General features: G+C 37.9%; 1 protein-coding gene across 1 annotated transcript in view; it reads left to right on the top strand.

Annotated features, from left to right (window-relative positions):
• Window positions 1–18,631, top strand: part of LOC308625874 (uncharacterized protein) — a gene marked incomplete at its 5' end in the record, with an annotated part of 152,829 nt that overhangs the window by 27,758 nt on the left and 106,440 nt on the right. The gene's annotated exons all lie outside the window — the stretch shown is intronic.

Here is an 18,631-nt window from a genome sequence, read left to right as displayed (position 1 = left end):
TTCCTTTTGTTGTGAGTACTTGGTGAGCACAAAAATGTATGCCCATATTCTAGGATTCAGGGCATGTGGACTTATTTGCAATTATCATGGAAGTTCATAGTTTACAGTTGCTTGCATTGTTAATTAAAGTGAGACACAGTTTCTTAATCCCTTTGTTTAAGCAAGGAATATTGCAGTCATAGGTTTTAAAATCTTTTTGCTTTGGGGAGAAGAGCTATATGCCAATCATTCTCTTCTGACCTTACAAAGAAAATTTACATGCATGTATACTTTACAGAACACAAGGATGTCAATTAGTGTGACCAACTGTCTGGGTTTACCTGAGACAGCATTTTCCTGGGAAGTGGGGCTTTTCAGTGCTAAAACCAGGAAATGCCTGGGCAAATAAGGAAGAGTTTGTTTAAATATTAACACCTGGAAAACAGGTTTTTTAAACAATCAATCACAATTATAGATTTTTTAGATGTTAGAGGTTACTTTTATAGGGCATAGCAATTATCTTTGAAGTTGAGATGTTTTACAAGATTTATATGTTAGAAATTACATTTGTAAGTTCAGTTTTAGGTCACAAAACTAAATCTACTTCTCTGTAACTGCAGAGGAAGAGTGAATAATGTTTTCTTATTATCATTTGAAATTTTTTTTTATTAGAAATTGAAATGGCCTACAGTTTCAAGGCAAAATGCTGGAATTCCATTAGGAAACAATAGGGGAGAAAAAGCTGGCCTGAGAGGCTCAATCATGTGATGTAGAAAGAAAATGGGGCAGGTACCACCTGGCATCAGTAACATCCCTTAATTCCATACAGTTGGTTATGTATGTGATTGACTTCATTCTAATTCTGTGATGGACACCGAACACCTAATTATGATCTTTCTTCTGCGATTACAACTTACATTTTGTGCCTGTTTAATAACATCTTTTTCAGGGTCAAATCTCAGTAATAGTGACAAATATTGACATATTGTATGTTAAAATATCTCTTCAAATGGTATTTTAATTTAAAAATCATTCCTTGTATCCATCTTGGACACAATAGTGAGGAAACTGTTGTGAATCACGGTGAAACAGTTTTATCTCTTAAAAGTGTGGAAGAGGGACTAACCACTTCCCAGTGGTTAAGACTCTGGTCTTCCACTTCAGGGGGCACAGGGTTTGATCCCTGGTCAGGGAACTAAAGATCCCGCATGCCGCATGATGGAGCCAAAAAACAAAAACAAAACTCTGTGTGTGTGTGTGTGTGAGAGAGAGAGAGAGAGAGAGAGAGAGAGAGAGAGAGAGAGAGAGAGAGAGAGAACAGGTGTGGGAAGACGCTGAAGGAGTTAAATGAGGGAATGGTGGCCCCGTCTTCTCTCTAGAAGTACAGGAGGATGGTACCGAGCCTCAGAGTCCTGAAGAGCTGTTATGTATTCAGTTTCATGTGATATTCTGTTTTTAATGCCTTCTTATCCCAGAGTCTTTACTAAAGCCTTGCGAAATGCTTCAGGTTGGTTTTTTTTTTCCAACTGTGCTGTTGTTTATTAAGGGTGGTCAATGCTTGATGCCAGCAAGGTGGTAGCAAGAATGCTCAAAGGAGAATCTTGAAGTAAGAACTGGGGCTCCCTTCCCAGGAGGAGATTGCCCCTCAATTGCAAAGGTTGCAGGAGCTGGCTGTTTATGCTTTATGGTTTGATAGGAAACCATCAGTCCAGATTGATGTGGGTGAACTGCGTTGTTTTACTCATGTATATGGGGCTCAGAAGAGATGTTCATATCTATTTCTAATACTGAATTTAAAAACTGAACCATTGAAAATAAAATTTGGTTTTCTGTTCCTACATAACTACAGTGTTCTTTTTTATAGCTTTTTTTTTTTGGCTGTATGTGGGCCTCTTACTGTTGTGGCCTCTCCCCCTGTGGAGCACAGGCTCCGGACGCGCAGGCTCAGCGGCCACGGCTCACGGGCCCAGCCGCTCCACAGCATGTGGGATCTTCCCGAACCGGGGCACGAACCCGCGTGCCCCGCATCGGCAGGCGGACTCTCAACCACTGCGCCACCAGGGAAGCCCACTACAGTGTTCTTTAAAAAATATTCTTTTAAAAAATTCTTTTATACCAGCAATAATGAATGACATGTTTTGTGAAATTAGATTCATGCCAAACAGCCAGAGGTACCTTGTGATTAGAGAACAGCTGTAATTTCTCGGACCTAACCATTCCATCTTCCCTGCCATACAGTATTTCCTATGTGCTTCCTACCCAAATCAAAGTATGGTAGATAACATTATGTGACTTCATTGCTAATTTCCTTAGACAAAATTTTCAAGGTTCTTGACAATAAGAATTAAATAAGACAAAGTTAAATACAATGGTAACAAATAGCTTTTACAAGTATGGTAAACACTTACACAAGGGGTGGGGGGAGGACGGGGACAAGTAAACACAATGAGGAAACGGTGGTAGAAGGCTTAAAATATGCTTAGTCTGCATTACATCTCCCATTACATGGGAGGTGAAAGAGCCCATGTACTTGACTTTCTTGACCATTGATTGTGATTATTTTGCCAGCATAAACTATGTCCCCTAACTCTCGTGACACCACCTAGCACGCCATCTAACACAGGGTAGGCATCTAACACAGGGTAGGTGCTCAGCAGAAGGCTGGGAAAGATATTCCTCTGTTCCTGATCATGGGGAATCTAGACATCTGATCTTCTAATTCTATCATGTTTTCACATCTTTCTAGTTGTCATTTGAAATGTGAATGCCAATGGATCCATACTTCTTACATATATATCTTCTTGTGGGGCTTGTCAGAAAAGATTACTAAGTCTATGTGAATGAGAAGAAATAGAAAAAGAATTATATTTCAAGCAAGGCACTGATTTATATTTATTCTTTCATTAATTTTTTATTTCTTAACTATTGTCTTACTTCTTAAGTGACTGGTTTGTTTAGAACCACTTACAATCATTACTTGGAATGAATTTAGGGTACTTTAAATTTATTTAAGCAGTTTCTCTCCTATTAGTAAAGATTACTTCAATTAGATTTTAACTATGTGTCAAATAAAGATGGTAACATAACAACCAGGTTTGGATATTTCCCAGATGTTGATAAACAGTGTCATGAGAACCAGTCTCCAACTTTCTTGAAATAATAACAAATTAAGAACAAAAACCCTTTTAACTAATACTCAGTCATTTTATTAATTCATATGAGAGAGGCCATATATGCTTGTGATCTGATTTTCTACAACAAGTGCTAATTACCTTATTCATTTGACATCTGTTTAATGCTGGATAAGGACTAGATAAGGCAGAGACTGGGAAGGGTCCCCTGTCTCTCGTCTCCCCTTCTTTTTTCTTTAATAAAAGAACCCTGAGTTTGGCACATGACTGCCCAGCTAGAGACTATGTTTCACAGACTCTCTTGCAGACAGATGTGGCTGGGCAACTAAATTCTGGACTGTAAGATGAGAGGAGCAATGATGTAGGCAGCTTCTGGGTCCTGTCCCTTAAAAGGAAATTGCTTGCTTTCCATTTCTTTATTTTTTTTTCTACTTTTTAAAGTTAGAATGTAGACATGATGCATGGTGACTAGGCTGCCAAAAGGAACACCCTAAGGAATGATGGGCCAACAAGATGGAAGGAATCTGGATGACTTTGTGGCACTATTATGGGAGAGAGAAACCAACTTTCATCTCCTTGAGGCACTTTTTAACCAGGGATTTTCCTATATCATAATTTATAAACCTAGGTACCAAATTGTATATGCCTTTGAAAAAAATTATTTAAAAAAATTTAAATTGAAGTATAATTGATTTACAATATTGTGTTAGTTTCCAGTGTACAGCACAGTGATTTGGTTATACACACACACACACACACACACATTCCTTTTCAGATTCTTTTCCCTTATGGGTTATTATAAAATACTGAGTATATTTCCCTGTGCTATACAGTAAATCCTTATTGTTTATCTGTTTTATATATAGTAGTGTGTGTATTTTAATCCCAATTTCCTAATTTATCCCTTTCTCCCTTTCTTTCCCCTTTGGTAACCATAAGTTTGTTTTCTATATCCGTGAGTCTATTTATGTCTTGTAAATAAGCTAATTTGTATTTTTTTAGATTCCACATATGAGTGATATCATATATTTGTCTTTGTCTGACTTACTTCACTTAGGATGATAATCTCTAGGTCCATCCATATTGCTGCAAATGGCAATATTTCATTCTTTCATTCTTTCTCTCTGCCTTATCTAGTCCTTATCTAGAGTAATATTCCATTGTATATATGTACCACATCTTCTTTACCCAGTCATCTGTCGATGGACACTTAGTTTGCTTCCATGTCTTGGCTATTGCGAATAGTACTGCAGTGAACATTAGGGTGCATGTATCTTAATGTCATTTTTTAAATCTTGCCATTCCTATTTACATTTATATTACTTGATTACTATCTATCTCCACCACTAGGAGGCTTTAATCTCTATGAGGATAGGGGGACCATGTCAGTGGTATTTACTTCTGGATGCACTTTGCTTATAGAAGGAATTCAATGTATTTTTTTTTGAATGAATGCCTATGATGGGAGAAATGAATTGGTTACACATGTGAATGGAGTTGAGGCAGAAAATTTTGAGAACCATTTGCTAACAGTTTTTGAGGTTTTTGTTTTAGAAGCACTATGACCCACAGACTAAAACTTGTAATAATATTTCCTGTATGAAAAAAAATTCTAAGTTAATTGTTATCGGACTTTGAGGCAATTTCTGATCTTATTACAATTATATTACGATGCTTCCTATTTATAGTTTTTATGTTAATCACCTTTGGTAGAAGCTTTAGTATTTATTTGCTCAATGAGGGAACTATTATATTAAACTGTATATTAAAAACACCATAGATTTTTGAGACCCTGGTGACCTACAAGGGAGTGTAACTTATAATTTTGGAGTAGTTCAGAGATGGGAAGAATGAGGCTTATTGTCTGATAATACTAGCGATTACATTTTTAAGCTCTGACTTTCGAGAAGGAAAAGAGAGTTATCTGAGGGAAGAGAATGTTGCTCTTTTGATCAAGTAAATTAATCTTGTTGAGGACTTTGAAAAATCATTAGCTTTGCAAAAATCTACTTAGCCTATAAACTTCCTGTAACATTTTATAAGAACCTTGGGGATTTGTTTGCTTGTTTGTTTGTCTTTTGCAGAAGAAGAGAAAAACGAAGTTTCACGCTGTGTGGCAAGCACTTTTATATGCTATTGATCATGTGGTCCTTCACATGCTGGCATAATTCATTTCCAATGCAGAACAATATTTCAAATGCCTGGACTATCAGAATCAAGCACTCACATTTGACTTTCATTAAGAGTGAAGCAGGCACAGAATAGTAGATACTGAGTTCCAAAGGAATTGATGTCTTTCTTTTTAAAAAAAATATATATATTTATTTATTTATTTATTTAATTTTGGCTGCGTTCGGTCTTTGTTGTTGCGTGTGGGCTTTCTCTAGTTGTGGTGAGCAGGGGCTGCTGCTCATTGCAGTGCACGGGCTTCTCATAGCGGTGGCTTGTCTTTGTTGTGGAGCACAGGCTCTAGGTCCTCAACAGTTGTGGCACGCGGGGCTCAGTAGTTGTGGCTTGCAGACTTAGTTCCTCTGCGGCATGTGGGATCTTCCCGGACCAGGGCTCGAACCCATGTCCCCTGCATTGGCAGGCGGATTCTTTACCATTGTGCCACCAGGGAAGTCTTAGGAATTGATGTCTTTCTTAAAGAACTTACGTTTGCTTCCTTTCATACATGAGATGGATGAATGATGAGGCTGAATTTAAGGACATTTGAGAATTCATGGCTATTAGCATTAAATGCCTTTAGTAGCAAGCCTGTTGTGTGTGTGTGTGTGTGTGTGTGTGTGTGTTTTGTGAATGATCTTTGTCCCTCCAGCCTCCTGCACACGGGAGCTGTCCTTCTCTGTCCCCAGAAAGGCTAGGTCCATAATGTCAGATGCAGCATGTTTCTCCTGGAAGGGGCTGTCCCTTGTCTCACCCCTCCTTCGAGAAGTGTGGACACTGAGTTCCACTTCCGTGGCAGAGGATGGACTGGCTTCAACTCCACACAGGTTCTTCCTGGGAATCACGCTCCACTTCTCTCTCCCTAACCTCTGTCACATCTTACTTCAGTCTTCTAACCAGACACCAAGATTGGTCCATTTTATACCCTACTTCTGCATAAATTCCACTTTTTCCTTTGTCACTGCTATTTGATCAAATTCTTTCATTTCTTGCCTGGATTAAGCAAAGAGCTCCTGACCAGCCTCCTTGACGAAAACCTTTTAGAAGCTCCTATTACCTACAGAATTAAATTCAAGTCTCTTAGCATGGCCTGTGAGGTCGTGTATGGTCTGGCCTCCATTCACTTCTTCCAGTTAATGTCCTTCACACTTTCGGAAATAGGAGTACTAGGAGACTCATGTTTTTCTTTTTTTTGTTATTACTAGTGACAATGTTCTCTTCACATGCCTAGTATTTATTTTAATTGAAGTATAGCCGATTTACAATGTCTTGTTAATTTCAGGTGTACAGCACAGTGAATCTTTTTTTTTTATTAGTTTCTGCTTTATAACAAAGTGAATCAGTCATACATATACGTCTGTTCCCACATCCCTTCCCTCTTGTGTCTCCCTCCCTCCCACCCTCCCCATCCCACCCCTCCAGGCGGCCACAAAGCACCGAGCTGATCTCCCTGTGCTCTGCGGCTGCTTCCCACTATCTATCTACCTTACGTTTGGTAGTGTATATATGTCCATGTCTCTCTCACTTTGTCACAGCTCACCCTTCCCCCTCCCCATATCCTCAGGTCCATTCTCAAGTAGGTCTGTGTCTTTGTTCCTGTTTTACCCCTAGATTCTTCATGACACTTTTTTAACTTAAATTCCATATATATGTGTTAGCATACGGTATTTGTCTTTCTCTTTCTGACTAACTTCACTCTGTATGACAGACTCTAGGTCTATCCACCTCATTACAAATAGCTCAGTTTCGTTTCTTTTTATGGCTGAGTAATATTCCATTGTATATATGTGCCACATCTTCTTTATCCATTCATCCGATGATGGACACTTAGGTTGTTTCCAGCTCCGGGCTATTGTGAATAGAGCTGCAATGAACATTTTGGTACATGTCTCTTTTTGAATTATGGTTTTCTCAGGGTATATGCCTAGTAGTGGGATTGCTGGGTCATATGTTAGTTCTATTTGTAGTTTTTTAAGGAACCTCCATACTGTTCTCCATAGCGGCTGTACCAATTCACATTCCCACCAGCAGTGCAAGAGTGTGTCCTTTTCTCCACACCCTCTCCAGCATTTATTGTTTCTAGATTTCTTGATGATGGCCATTCTGACTGGTGTGAGATGATATCTCATTGTAGTTTTGATTTGCATTTCTCTAATGATTAATGACGTTGAGCATTCTTTCATGTGTTTGTTGGCAGTCTGTATATCTTCTTTGGAGAAATGCCTATTTAAGTCTTCTGCCCATTTTTGGATTGGGTTGTTTGTTTTTTTGCTATTGAGCTGCATGAGCTGCTTATAAATTTTGGAGATTAATCCTTTGTCAGTTGCTTCATTTGCAAATATTTTCTCCCATTCTGAGGGTTATCTTTTGGTCTTGTTTATGGTTTCCTTTGTTGTGCAAAAGTTTTTCTGTTTCATTAGGTCCCATTTGTTTATCTTTGTTTTTATTTCCATTTCTCTAGGAGGTGGGTCCAAAAGGATCTTGCTGTGATTTATGTCATAGAGTGTTCTGCCTATGTTTTCCTCTAAGAGTTTGATAGTGTCTGGCCTTACATTTAGGTCTTTAATCCATTTTGAGCTTATTTTTGTGTATGGTGTTAGGGAATGATCTAATCTCATACTTTTACATGTACCTATCCAGTTTTCCCAGCACCACTTATTGAAGAGGCTGTCCTTTCTCCACTGTACATTCCTGCCTCCTTTATCAAAGATAAGGTGACCATATGTGCGTGGGTTTATCTCTGGGCTTTCTATCCTGTTCCATTGATCTATCTTTCTGTTTTTGTGCCAGTACCACACTGTCTTGATTACTGTACCTTTGTAGTATAGTCTGAAGTCAGGGAGCCTGATTCCTCCAGCTCCGTGTTTCGTTCTCAAGATTGCTTTGGCTATTCGGGGTCTTTTGTTTTTCCAAACAAATTTTGAAATTTTTTGTTCTAGTTCTGTGAAAAATGCCAGTGGTAGTTTGATAGGGATTGCATTGAATCTGTAGATTGCTTTGGGTAGTAGAGTCATTTTCACAATATTGATTCTTCCAATCCAGGAGCATGGTATATCTCTCCATCTGTTTGTATCATCTTTAATTTCTTTCATCAGTGTCTTATAATTTTCTGCATACAGGTCTTTTGTCTCCTTAGGTAGATTTATTCCTAGATATTTTATTCTTTTTGTTGCAATGGTAAATGGGAGTGTTTTCTTGATTTCACTTTCAGATTTTTCATCATTAGTGTACAGGAATGCCAGAGATTTCTGTGCATTAATTTTGTATCCTGCTACTTTACCAAATTCATTGATTAGCTCTAGTAGTTTTCTGGTAGCATCTTTAGGATTCTCTATGTATAGTTTCATGTCACCTGCAAACAGTGACAGCTTTACTTCTTCTTTTCTGATTTGGATTCCTTTTATTCCCTTTTCTTCTCTGATTGCTGTGGCTAAAACTTCCAAAACTAAGTGGAATAAGAGTGGTGAGAGTGGGCAGCCTTGTCTTGTTCCTGATCTTAGTGGAAATGGTTTCAGTTTTTCACCATTGAGGACGATGTTGGCTGTGGGTTTGTCATATATGGCTTTTATTATGTTGAGGAAAGTTCCCTCTATGCCTACTTTCTGCAGGGTTTTTATCATAAATGGGTGTTGAATTTTGTCGAAAGCTTTCTCTGCATCTATTGAGATGATCATATGGTTTTTCTCCTTCAATTTGTTAATATGGTGGATCACATTGATTGATTTGCGTATATTGAAGAATCCTTGCATTCCTGGAATAAATCCCACTTGATCATGGTGTATGATCCTTTTAATGTGCTGTTGGATTCTGTTTGCTAGTATTTTGTTGAGGATTTTTGCATCTATGTTCATCAGTGATATTGGCCTGTAGTTTTCTTTCTTTGTGACATCCTTGTCTGGTTTTGGTATCAAGGTGATGGTGGCCTCGTAGAATGAGTTTGGGATTGTTCCTCCCTCTGCTGTGTTTTGGAAGAGTTTGAGAAGGATGGGTGTTAGCTCTTCTCTAAATGTTTGATAGAATTCGCCTGTGAAGCCATCTGGTCCTGGGCTTTTGTTTGTTGGAAGATTTTTAATCACAGTTTCAATTTCAGTGCTTGTGATTGGTCTATTCATATTTTCTATTTCTTCCTGATTCAGTCTTGGCAGGTTGTGCATTTCTAAGAATTTGTCCATTTCTTCCAGGTTGTCCATTTTATTAGCATAGAGTTTCTTGTAGTAATCTCATGATCTTTTGTATTTCTGCAGTGTCAGTTGTTCCTTCTCCTTTTTCATTTCTAATTCTATTGATTTGAGTCTTCTCCCTTTTTTTCTTGATGAGTCTGGCTACACAGTGAATCTTTTTCAGATTCTTTTCCCTTATAGGTTTCAGGTGTACAGATTCAAATTCTTTTCCATTATAGGTTACTACAAAACACTGAGTATAGTTCCCTGTGCTATGTCCTTGTTGATTGTCTATTTTATATATATTAGCGTGTGTATGTTAACCCCAGCCTCCTAATTTATCACCCCCTTCCCTTTGGTAACCGTAGTTTGTTTTCTATGTCTGTGAGACTCAGGTTTTTCTGAAGCCGTCATGATGTTTCTGGCCTCTGAGCCTTATGCATCCTGTAAAACTCTGGGCAAAGCATGAGAAGGGTTACTTCTCTGGGAAAGCATGAGAATTGCAGGATCAGCAGCTTTCCTCCTCCTTTGTAAAGTCCTGCACCTGCCACATGTCTGTTATAGCAATCATGATATCACATTGGGATGATTTGCTTCCTTTAGGTCTATGTGTTACCTAGTATACAACGCTGCTTTCCTCATGGTGTAATGACTCTTGAGTGGTCCCTAGGAAAATGGAATGGCAGATAAGCAGAGCTTTTTAAAGTTCTTTTCTTAAAACTATATGCCTCAGATAGTGGATATATATCTTTTATGTCCTTATAGGCAGATTAGGTAACATGAAAATCATGATATGGTCCATAGTGAGGAATTATTCCATCTAAAGGCAGAGCTGGTAACAAATATCTGACCACAATAAACTATCGTGATGGCCCAAGAATGTAGTATCTTTTATTTTGTAAGAGAACTGATGATCAGAGATTAAAATTAGGGTAATTTCAAATTAGACATTTATTTATGGAAATAAGGTAAAGAATAAAGAAACAAAGAGAATAAAGAAAATTGGCCATTAAAATCTCTTTAGAAAATATAATACTTCTTTTAACTTTGGAATTACAGTTACAAATATGGATGTTATTTAATATGAATGATATAGATATTTTTGTTGAATAACTTTGCCAGGAATATATTTAATTATTATAAGTCATGGTAGTTTGAGCAAACTAGCAATCAATTAAGTTGGATAGAGATAAAATAATAGACTTTAAATGCAAACAATAAAAGAATCACCAGAATCATCACTAGACAGTTTTATAGGCTTATAAGTATGAACGTGACAAATTCTCTTTTCAGAATTTGGACTAAATTATGCTAGACTTGGGAGAGGTTTTTAATATATAAAATAGCCCATTAGCTGTTAAAAATATGTTAAATTTTCCAATAGAATAGTATCATGGAATATCTTTGAAATTTGAAGATAATATATTTCAATTGCTTAAGAGTATCTAAATACATCAAAATTCTTTAATGTATCATTTATACTTATAGGTAATAACACATGCAAAATAAATGACATATACTTGAAAAAATTTAAATACTTTAGAAGAACAAAGCTGAATGGGCTAACTGAATGGCTGAATTAGAATCATGATAAAAATACAATGTAACATTGTAAAGTTTAAAAGAAATGTCTTCCTCAAAAAGTTCAGCCTTAAATTATCGTTTGACCTGGCAATTTCACTCCCGGGTATACACTCAAAAGAACTAAAAACAGGTACTCAAACAAAGAGGTGTAGCTGCATGTTCATAGCATCACTATTCATAAAAGTCAAATGGTAGTAGTAGCCTGAATGTCCATGAATGGATGAATGGGTAAACAAATTGTGGGATATACATACAATGGCATACTATTCAGCTTTAAAAAGGAAAGCAGTACTGATACATGCTAAACTGTGTGTGAATCTTGAAAACATTAGGCTAAGTGAAAGAAGGCAGATGTAAAAGGCAACATGTTGTGTGATTCCATTCATACGACATGTCCAAAATAAGTAAAGCCATAGAGACGGTATGCAGATGGCTGTTGCCAGGGCCTGGGGAGCGGGGGTGGGAGGAGAAACACCTGCATTACCTTTCGAGGTAATGAAAATGTTTTGGAACTAGAAAGATAGAGGTTGCATAACATTGTGAATGCACTAAATGCCGCTGAATTGTTCACTTTAACATTGTTAATTTAATTTTATGTGAATTTCACCTACAAGGAAGGCATTTCCTAAGCAGTTCAAAACTTTTAAGTAGGAGCATACTTAAAGGACATAAGAAACATACTTTGTGAAGAAATCTAAGTGACATTTTAAAGTTGCTGTGCTATTTTATTAGCTCAACCACTGTTTTTTTTACTTGTCCTAAGACTGTATTAGTCGACTTTTGACTAATGAAAGCACACAGTTTTCTTCAGGACACTAGTATAGTAATAACCTTACTAGTGCTTTATGATGAGTAATGAAGGGTGGGAAGTTAAATGCTTGTTCTTTTGATTGCTGCAGCCAGAGCTTGATGTCCTTTAACAACCTATGTTTGTAAATCGCAGTCCTGCACAGCAGGCCATCTCACACCTGCTCTGTCGATGCAGGTTCCTTTCACCACTAGGCAGCATATACACTTTGGGCATGTAGGAAGATGCTCATAAAGAGAGACGGGAGCCAAGCTTTTCTTTAATTGTATCAGTTACTTCCTCTCAGAGTGAAGCATAAATGTTGGGGAGAGAGTCCAGGAAACACGAGTGAGAAAAGAGTGGTTTTGCCATGAGGAGTTGTTTTCAAGAATTTTTTTTGTCTTTGATATTTCCAAGATTTCACTACAACTTGTCTAGGTATGGATTTTTTTTCCCTCTTACTTGGGATTCATAATATTTCTTCAATCTAATGATTCATATACATTTCATAATTTCTGAAAACTTTCAGCCATTGTTTCTTGGAATGGTGACTTGTCTCCATCCTTATACTTTATTCTTTAAGAGCTCCTGTATGTCCTCCATGTCTCTTAACCCCTATTTTATAGTTTTCATCTCTCTCTCTGAGCCATCTTCTTGATATTCTTTGGCATACCAATCAGGTTCCTGTTTTAGGGCCTTTTCACTGGTGTTTCCTCCATCTAGAATGATCTTCCTCCAGATATTCTTATGGATCATTCTCATGGATCATCACTTGCTTTAGGTATTTGCTCAAAAGTCATCTCCTCAGAAATGATTTCTCTGAATCCTGTCTAAAATGGCATCTACTCTAGCTAACTTCTTTCTTTCACTTTTTGTCGAAGACTTACTATTACCTGACATGACCTTATACATTTATTTTTGTTTATTTGATTTGTATAGCTTCTCCTCTATAGTGTAAGCTCAAAAAGGTCAGAAAAGGGACTTTTCTCTTTAGCTCTGTGAGATATCACCATTGCAAAGGACAGTGCCTGGAACATTTTAGCATTCAAATGGTCATTGAGTGAATAAATCAATGTACTACATTCTTCAGTATTTTTTTAGCTCCATTTTCCAGTTCACTTATTTTCTCTTCATTTGTGTCCAGTATTCTATTTTAACTGCTTTAAAAATTTTATTTTATTTTTTTTATTTTTTATGTTTTATAAAATATTTATTTATTTATTTTTGGCTGCGTTGGGTCTTTGTTGCTGCACACAGGCTTTCTCTAGTTGTGGTGAGCAGGGGCTACTCTTCGTTGCGGCACGCGGGCTTCTCATTGTAGTGGCTTCTCTTGTTGTGGAGCACAGGCTCTAGGCGCATGGGCTTCAGTAGTTGTGGCACACAGGCTCAGTAGTTGTGGCTCGCAGGCTTAGTTGCTCCACTAAGCATGTGGGATCTTCCCGGACCAGGGCTCGAACCCATGTACCCTTCATTGGCAGGCAGATTCTTAACCACTGCGCAGCCAGGGAAGTCCCTGATTTTTTTCTTTTTTTTTTTTAACATCTTTATTGGAGTATAATTGCCTTACAGTGGTGTGTTAGTTTCTGCTTTATAACAAAGTGAATCAGCTATAGATATACTTATATCCCCATATCTCCTTTTAAGAGCTTGATGTCAAAGAAAACATAACATGGAAGAGTAATATAAAGGAGGAATGCAATGGGGATGAGTCTTTGTTTGCTTCCGGTTTATTTTTATTTTTTCCTTAGAGTTAAGGGAGACTTCATCCCATGGGAAGGGAATAGATGAAGATGAAGGGGAATGAATAAGACAAGGAATATGGGAAGGAATGGGACCCCAGGTGGAAGAGTCCACCTTGAAAAGAAGGGATTCTTACCCTCTGTGGAGGGTTCCCTCAGAAATATATTCATTGACACAACATCGTAAATCAACTATACTCCAGTAAAGAAAATTTAATTAAAAAAATATATTCGCTGAGAAAGGGTGGGATTTGGAGAGAAATTTCCATGGAAGGAACTGAAGGAGATCAGGTCATTGGCTAAGGTAGAAGCCAAACACGGGCCTGGAGATTTTCATAGAATGGAAATGATTCTGAAAAACTATGGGGAAAAGATGGGCTAAGATTGAGAATGGAAAAAAAAGAAAAGAGATATGCAAGAGCTTTGACGCTTATCTTATTTAATGAGAGGAGCACATATTCCAGTTTTGAATCAGATGTAAAATTAGATCCATATGCTGTACAAATGCTTTACTTTTATAAACCTAATACTAGTTGTTGAAGACATCTTTCATTGGCAACAGCAAAGGAAGATATAAATCTTCATTTAAGTAATGTGTTAACTAAGTTCTCCTTAAAATTCTTGCTGGGATGAGGGATGCAGAAAAAAGAATGTCTTCTATGTCTGTCTCAGCAAGTGATCACAAAGGGCCCTTCCATTTGTCCAGTGCTTTTCAGTTTAGAAAATATATTCACTCATATAACCTCACATGCTAAAAGGATAGGAAGGGATAACAAATCTTGAATATAAGTCACACTGGAAAAACATTTCCAAAGAAGGAGAAGAATCTCTTCATACTGAGACTAGAAGTGAACTGCCATTTCTAGGAAAGGAGTGTAGGAAAGAGCATTAATATTCAAGATCAGCTCAGAGTTCTTCTAAGACCTTTATAAAGAAGGCTTCTCTGGGTTAGGCACATATTCTTGGAGTTTGATACTTTGCCAGTAAATGTAATATTTCCTTCCCCTTAAATTTATGTAAGCTGCTCAGAAGCCTTTGGGCTTCTTGAAATTTCAGTTAGGGTTTTCAGATAGTATAGGAATAATTATTTCTTAATCAGCTTTGAGCTTTTTTCCAGGAATGGTGATGAATTTTTGTAGATTAGGCCAAACTTCTGTGTACACATTTTGAAACATCTGTTTAACATTTAGGGCAGGCGATTGGTCCTTAGGTCAAGGCAGAATCACTAATCCCTCATAGGGTTCTGAAGGATTGGCTTTGGCCTTGGCACTATTGTAAACACCTGAGTTAACATCACTGTGGCGGGCTCTTTAGGGCCTTCTACCCTAGCTTATCATGCTACTCTTTCACATTTGAAACTTGGGAATGTGGCTTCTTGGATTTTTCATATGTGGAAGTATTGTTTATAAGAATCACTTTATGTTTTATGTTTTATCCTTTACAGTTTTATACACTCCATTTGCTCTGCACAAATCCCTATGAACTGTGCAGGGCAGGGCAATGCTATTTTTTTCAACAAGAAAATAAAGCTACAGTGAAGATGATTTGCCCAAAGTCTCAGTGCCAGTCAGTGTGGCAGCGAGGATTTGAACATACATCCTCTGACATTTGCTTTTAACTCTTTAATCTGATACTTTGATGCCTGTTTATCACGGGACTTGATTCCAGAGATGACTAATCTTATTTATATCAGATGGGACCATATACAATTTCCATTCTTCTATGTCTAAAATGGCTATTGGCAATATCATGTGTTTCTACCCCATATAGGTAGCCAAGTCCTGTGTGGAGATAGTGTAGCCTTTGGAGTCAGGCTAACCTAGGCTAGAAGCCCCGTTCTGCTCCATGTCAGAATTGTTACCTCTACAACATTATTTAACCTCGCTAAGCCTTTGCTTCTTCATCTTAGAAACGCTTGACAGTGTTACCTACTTTAGAGGTCCTTATGAAGATTACGTAGCACAGTGTTTGCAAAAGCCCTGTCTCAGTACATGGTATATTCTAAATATGTCACCGCAAATATTATTTTCAATACGGGTTAACAAATAGTACTAAAAGCAAACAAAGGTTCAAGAGGAAAAATAAAATGGGCATTTTAAGCATTTACAGTATGTTTAACATTGTAGTTTGAGATAAGAAATAATTTGTCATTCTTTTTAAATACTGTGTGTGCTGTCTTTTAATTCATAGATTATTTGGGGCTGTGTGGGAGGAGCGTTATTGATCATTTTACTTTTCTTCCTTTTACATATATGTATTTTCTTATTTTCTATAATAAACAAATTGTGCTTTTATAATAGGTGTGAAGTTATAAAGTAAAAATTGGTTTAAGCATTAAATGATAAAATATCAAGAATGTGAAAAAGGAGCAACTTCCTAAAAAAGTCAATAGCTTTTAAAGGTGAGAAACATGATTTCGTGTTTCTCCATTCTTTTTTTTTTTTAATTAATTAATTAGGGGCTTCCCTGGTGGCGCAGTGGTTGAGAGTCCGCCTGCCGATGCAGGGGACACGGATTCGTGCCCCGGTCCGGGAAGATCCCACGTGCCGCAGAGCGGCTGGGCCCGTGAGCCATGGCCGCTGAGCCTGCGCGTCCGGAGCCTGTGCTCCGCAACGGGAAAGGCCACAACAGTGAGAGGCCCGCGTACCGCAGGAAAAAAAAAAATAATAATAATTAATTAATCTGTGGCTGCGTTGGGTCTTCGTTGCTGTGCGCGGGCTTTCTCTAGTTGCGGCGAGCGAGGGCTACTCTTCCTTGCGGTGCACGGGCTTCTCATTGCTTCTCTTGTTGCGGAGCATGGGCTCTAGGTGTGCGGGCTTCGGTAGTTGTGGCTCGCGGGCTTAGTTGCTCCGCAGCATGTGGGATCTCCCGGGACCAGAGATCAAACCTGTCCCCTGCATTGGCAGGTGGATTCTTAACCACTGCGCCACCAGGGAAGTCCCCATCAATAGCTTTTAGATGAACAGAAGTGTTTGATGTTTAAAGCAAAATACATGTACCTCTTCCTTCTACTCACTTGCGCTCGTTTGCTAATTTACACATTTACTCATTCATTCAACAAATTACATTTAACTGTTCACTGTGTTTCATGATCTGGGAGGGGATGAAAAGATGGAATTCTTAATTCATTACTGGTTATTGATGATTTATCTTTTTATCAGGGTGTGGAAACACCAAGGAAGACTTCCCCATCTTAGGCAGCCTGATGTTTATACTCTCTATTCATATGTGAGCTCACTGAAATGGATCAGGGCATAGAAACTCAGCTTCAGAAAAATAGTAGATTATGCCTATCATGCACTCAATGGCAACGAGTAGACTAATTTATAGAGATAAGTAGTCTGCTTGCCATCAAAAATCTTACAAAAGGCGCTAAGAATACGTAATAACTGTCATTAAAATTAGCCCTATACCAAAAAAAAAAAAGCCCTATCTAATAATCAAGAGAACTCACACAAGGAAGGATAAAATAGGGTTATAAGTTTTTATGAAAAGAATGTTTACCCTGGGATAGAGAAACCCATACTGAAATTTAAGGAGCCCTTTAACTGATCAGCGGATACTAACCTGCTATGAGTTGTGCACTGCACTTGGCACAGGGCCAAAGAAGTATTTCTCCTTCTTCCATCATGGAAATCAAAGGAAAGGCATTTCCTGGTCCAGTGTTTTAAGAGTTAGTTCAAGGGCATTGGCACTGATCAGTTTATTTTTAATATTGTGATCAGAAAAAAATGCATATTTTCAGATGGTCCCTGCAACGTAACAGGCAGCTGTTTCTGTCCTAATTAGTTGTATGATCTTCGGCAGATCACTGAGCAATTCTGAGCTTCAGTATTCTCATCTATTAATTAGACACCATGGTTCCTTAGACTTAGGATGTTTGTGAAGATTAAGTAAGGCAAGATAGGGAATGGGCCGAGGACAGTATCCAGGACGCAGAAGAGATTCAAAAATGTTATGCCTTCCATTCAAACAATATTTGATGAATGGAATGTGTAGTTTTCCAAGACTTGCCATGATTTTATTTCTACTTTTAACTATTTCTTAGAATCAAGATTTTTTCTTCTGTGGAAATATATAACTAAGTTCATATAAAAATCAAATGGGTAATATAATTTAATTTCTTAAATTTATTTTTTTTCATCTGGCATTTTAGAAAAATGTCTATTTTTTTTTTTTAAATAGAGGTAGTGTTGCATGTTTGGGAACGTTTCCACGTGACACAGGGAGATATCATTACCAACAGATCCTTCAGTCAACAAATATGTATTGAGTATCTGCTCTGCGCACCAGCCCAATTCTGGGACTGTGTACATAGCTGTGAAGGAGACAGACACGGTCCCTGCTCTTTTGACGCTCACAGTGTGGTAAAATACAAGGAGAGGATGCTGTGATAGGTAGTAGCAGGGAGTACAGCTCTATACTGGGTCGGGAGGGGAGTCCTCCCTGAGGAGGGGACATGTAGTTAAGGCTGAAGGAAGAGAGAGAGCAGCTATGAGTGAATAGTGGAGAACAGTAAGCCAAATGCCCTAAGGTTGAAAGGTATGTACTTGAAAATGATAAAGGTAAGTGTGGTTAGAGCTCAGGAATTTTGGGAAGAGTGGCTTGAAACATCAACGGGCTAGCTACGGACCCAGTCATGCAAGGCCTGGTAGATCATGGCAAGGGGTATGGATTTGACTCTTAGAGCATAGGGAAGCCATTGATGGAAAGTCAAAATTGTAAAAGATCTGGCCCCTGGGTTGTAATTTAGGTGAGATGGTCATGGACAAAGTTGGTGGGATGAGAGGTACAGAGAAGCAAATAGATTAGTCTTCTTTTTTGCAGACAGAAAGTTTAGGGTTTTTTTTTTTTTTTCTTTTTTCTTTTTCTTTGCATGGAATGGATGTGTGAGATAAAGAAGATAGATGAAGCTAGGATGACTTGCAAGATTCTGGCTTGAATAATTGGATAGTTAGTGGTACTGTTTACTAAAATGGGGAAAAAGATGGAGAAGACGTAGGATAATTTTGTTTTACTTTGGTGGTGGAAAGATGAAGAATTCTGTTTTGAACATCTTAAGTTTGAGATGCTTGTAAGACATTC

This window comes from Mesoplodon bidens (assembly GCF_964165515.1).
Source record: "Mesoplodon bidens genome assembly, chromosome: 12".
Taxonomy (NCBI): Eukaryota; Metazoa; Chordata; class Mammalia; order Artiodactyla; family Ziphiidae; genus Mesoplodon; species Mesoplodon bidens.
The sequence above is the reverse complement of the archived record's forward strand: the minus strand, read 5'-3'. Positions and strand labels throughout refer to the sequence as shown.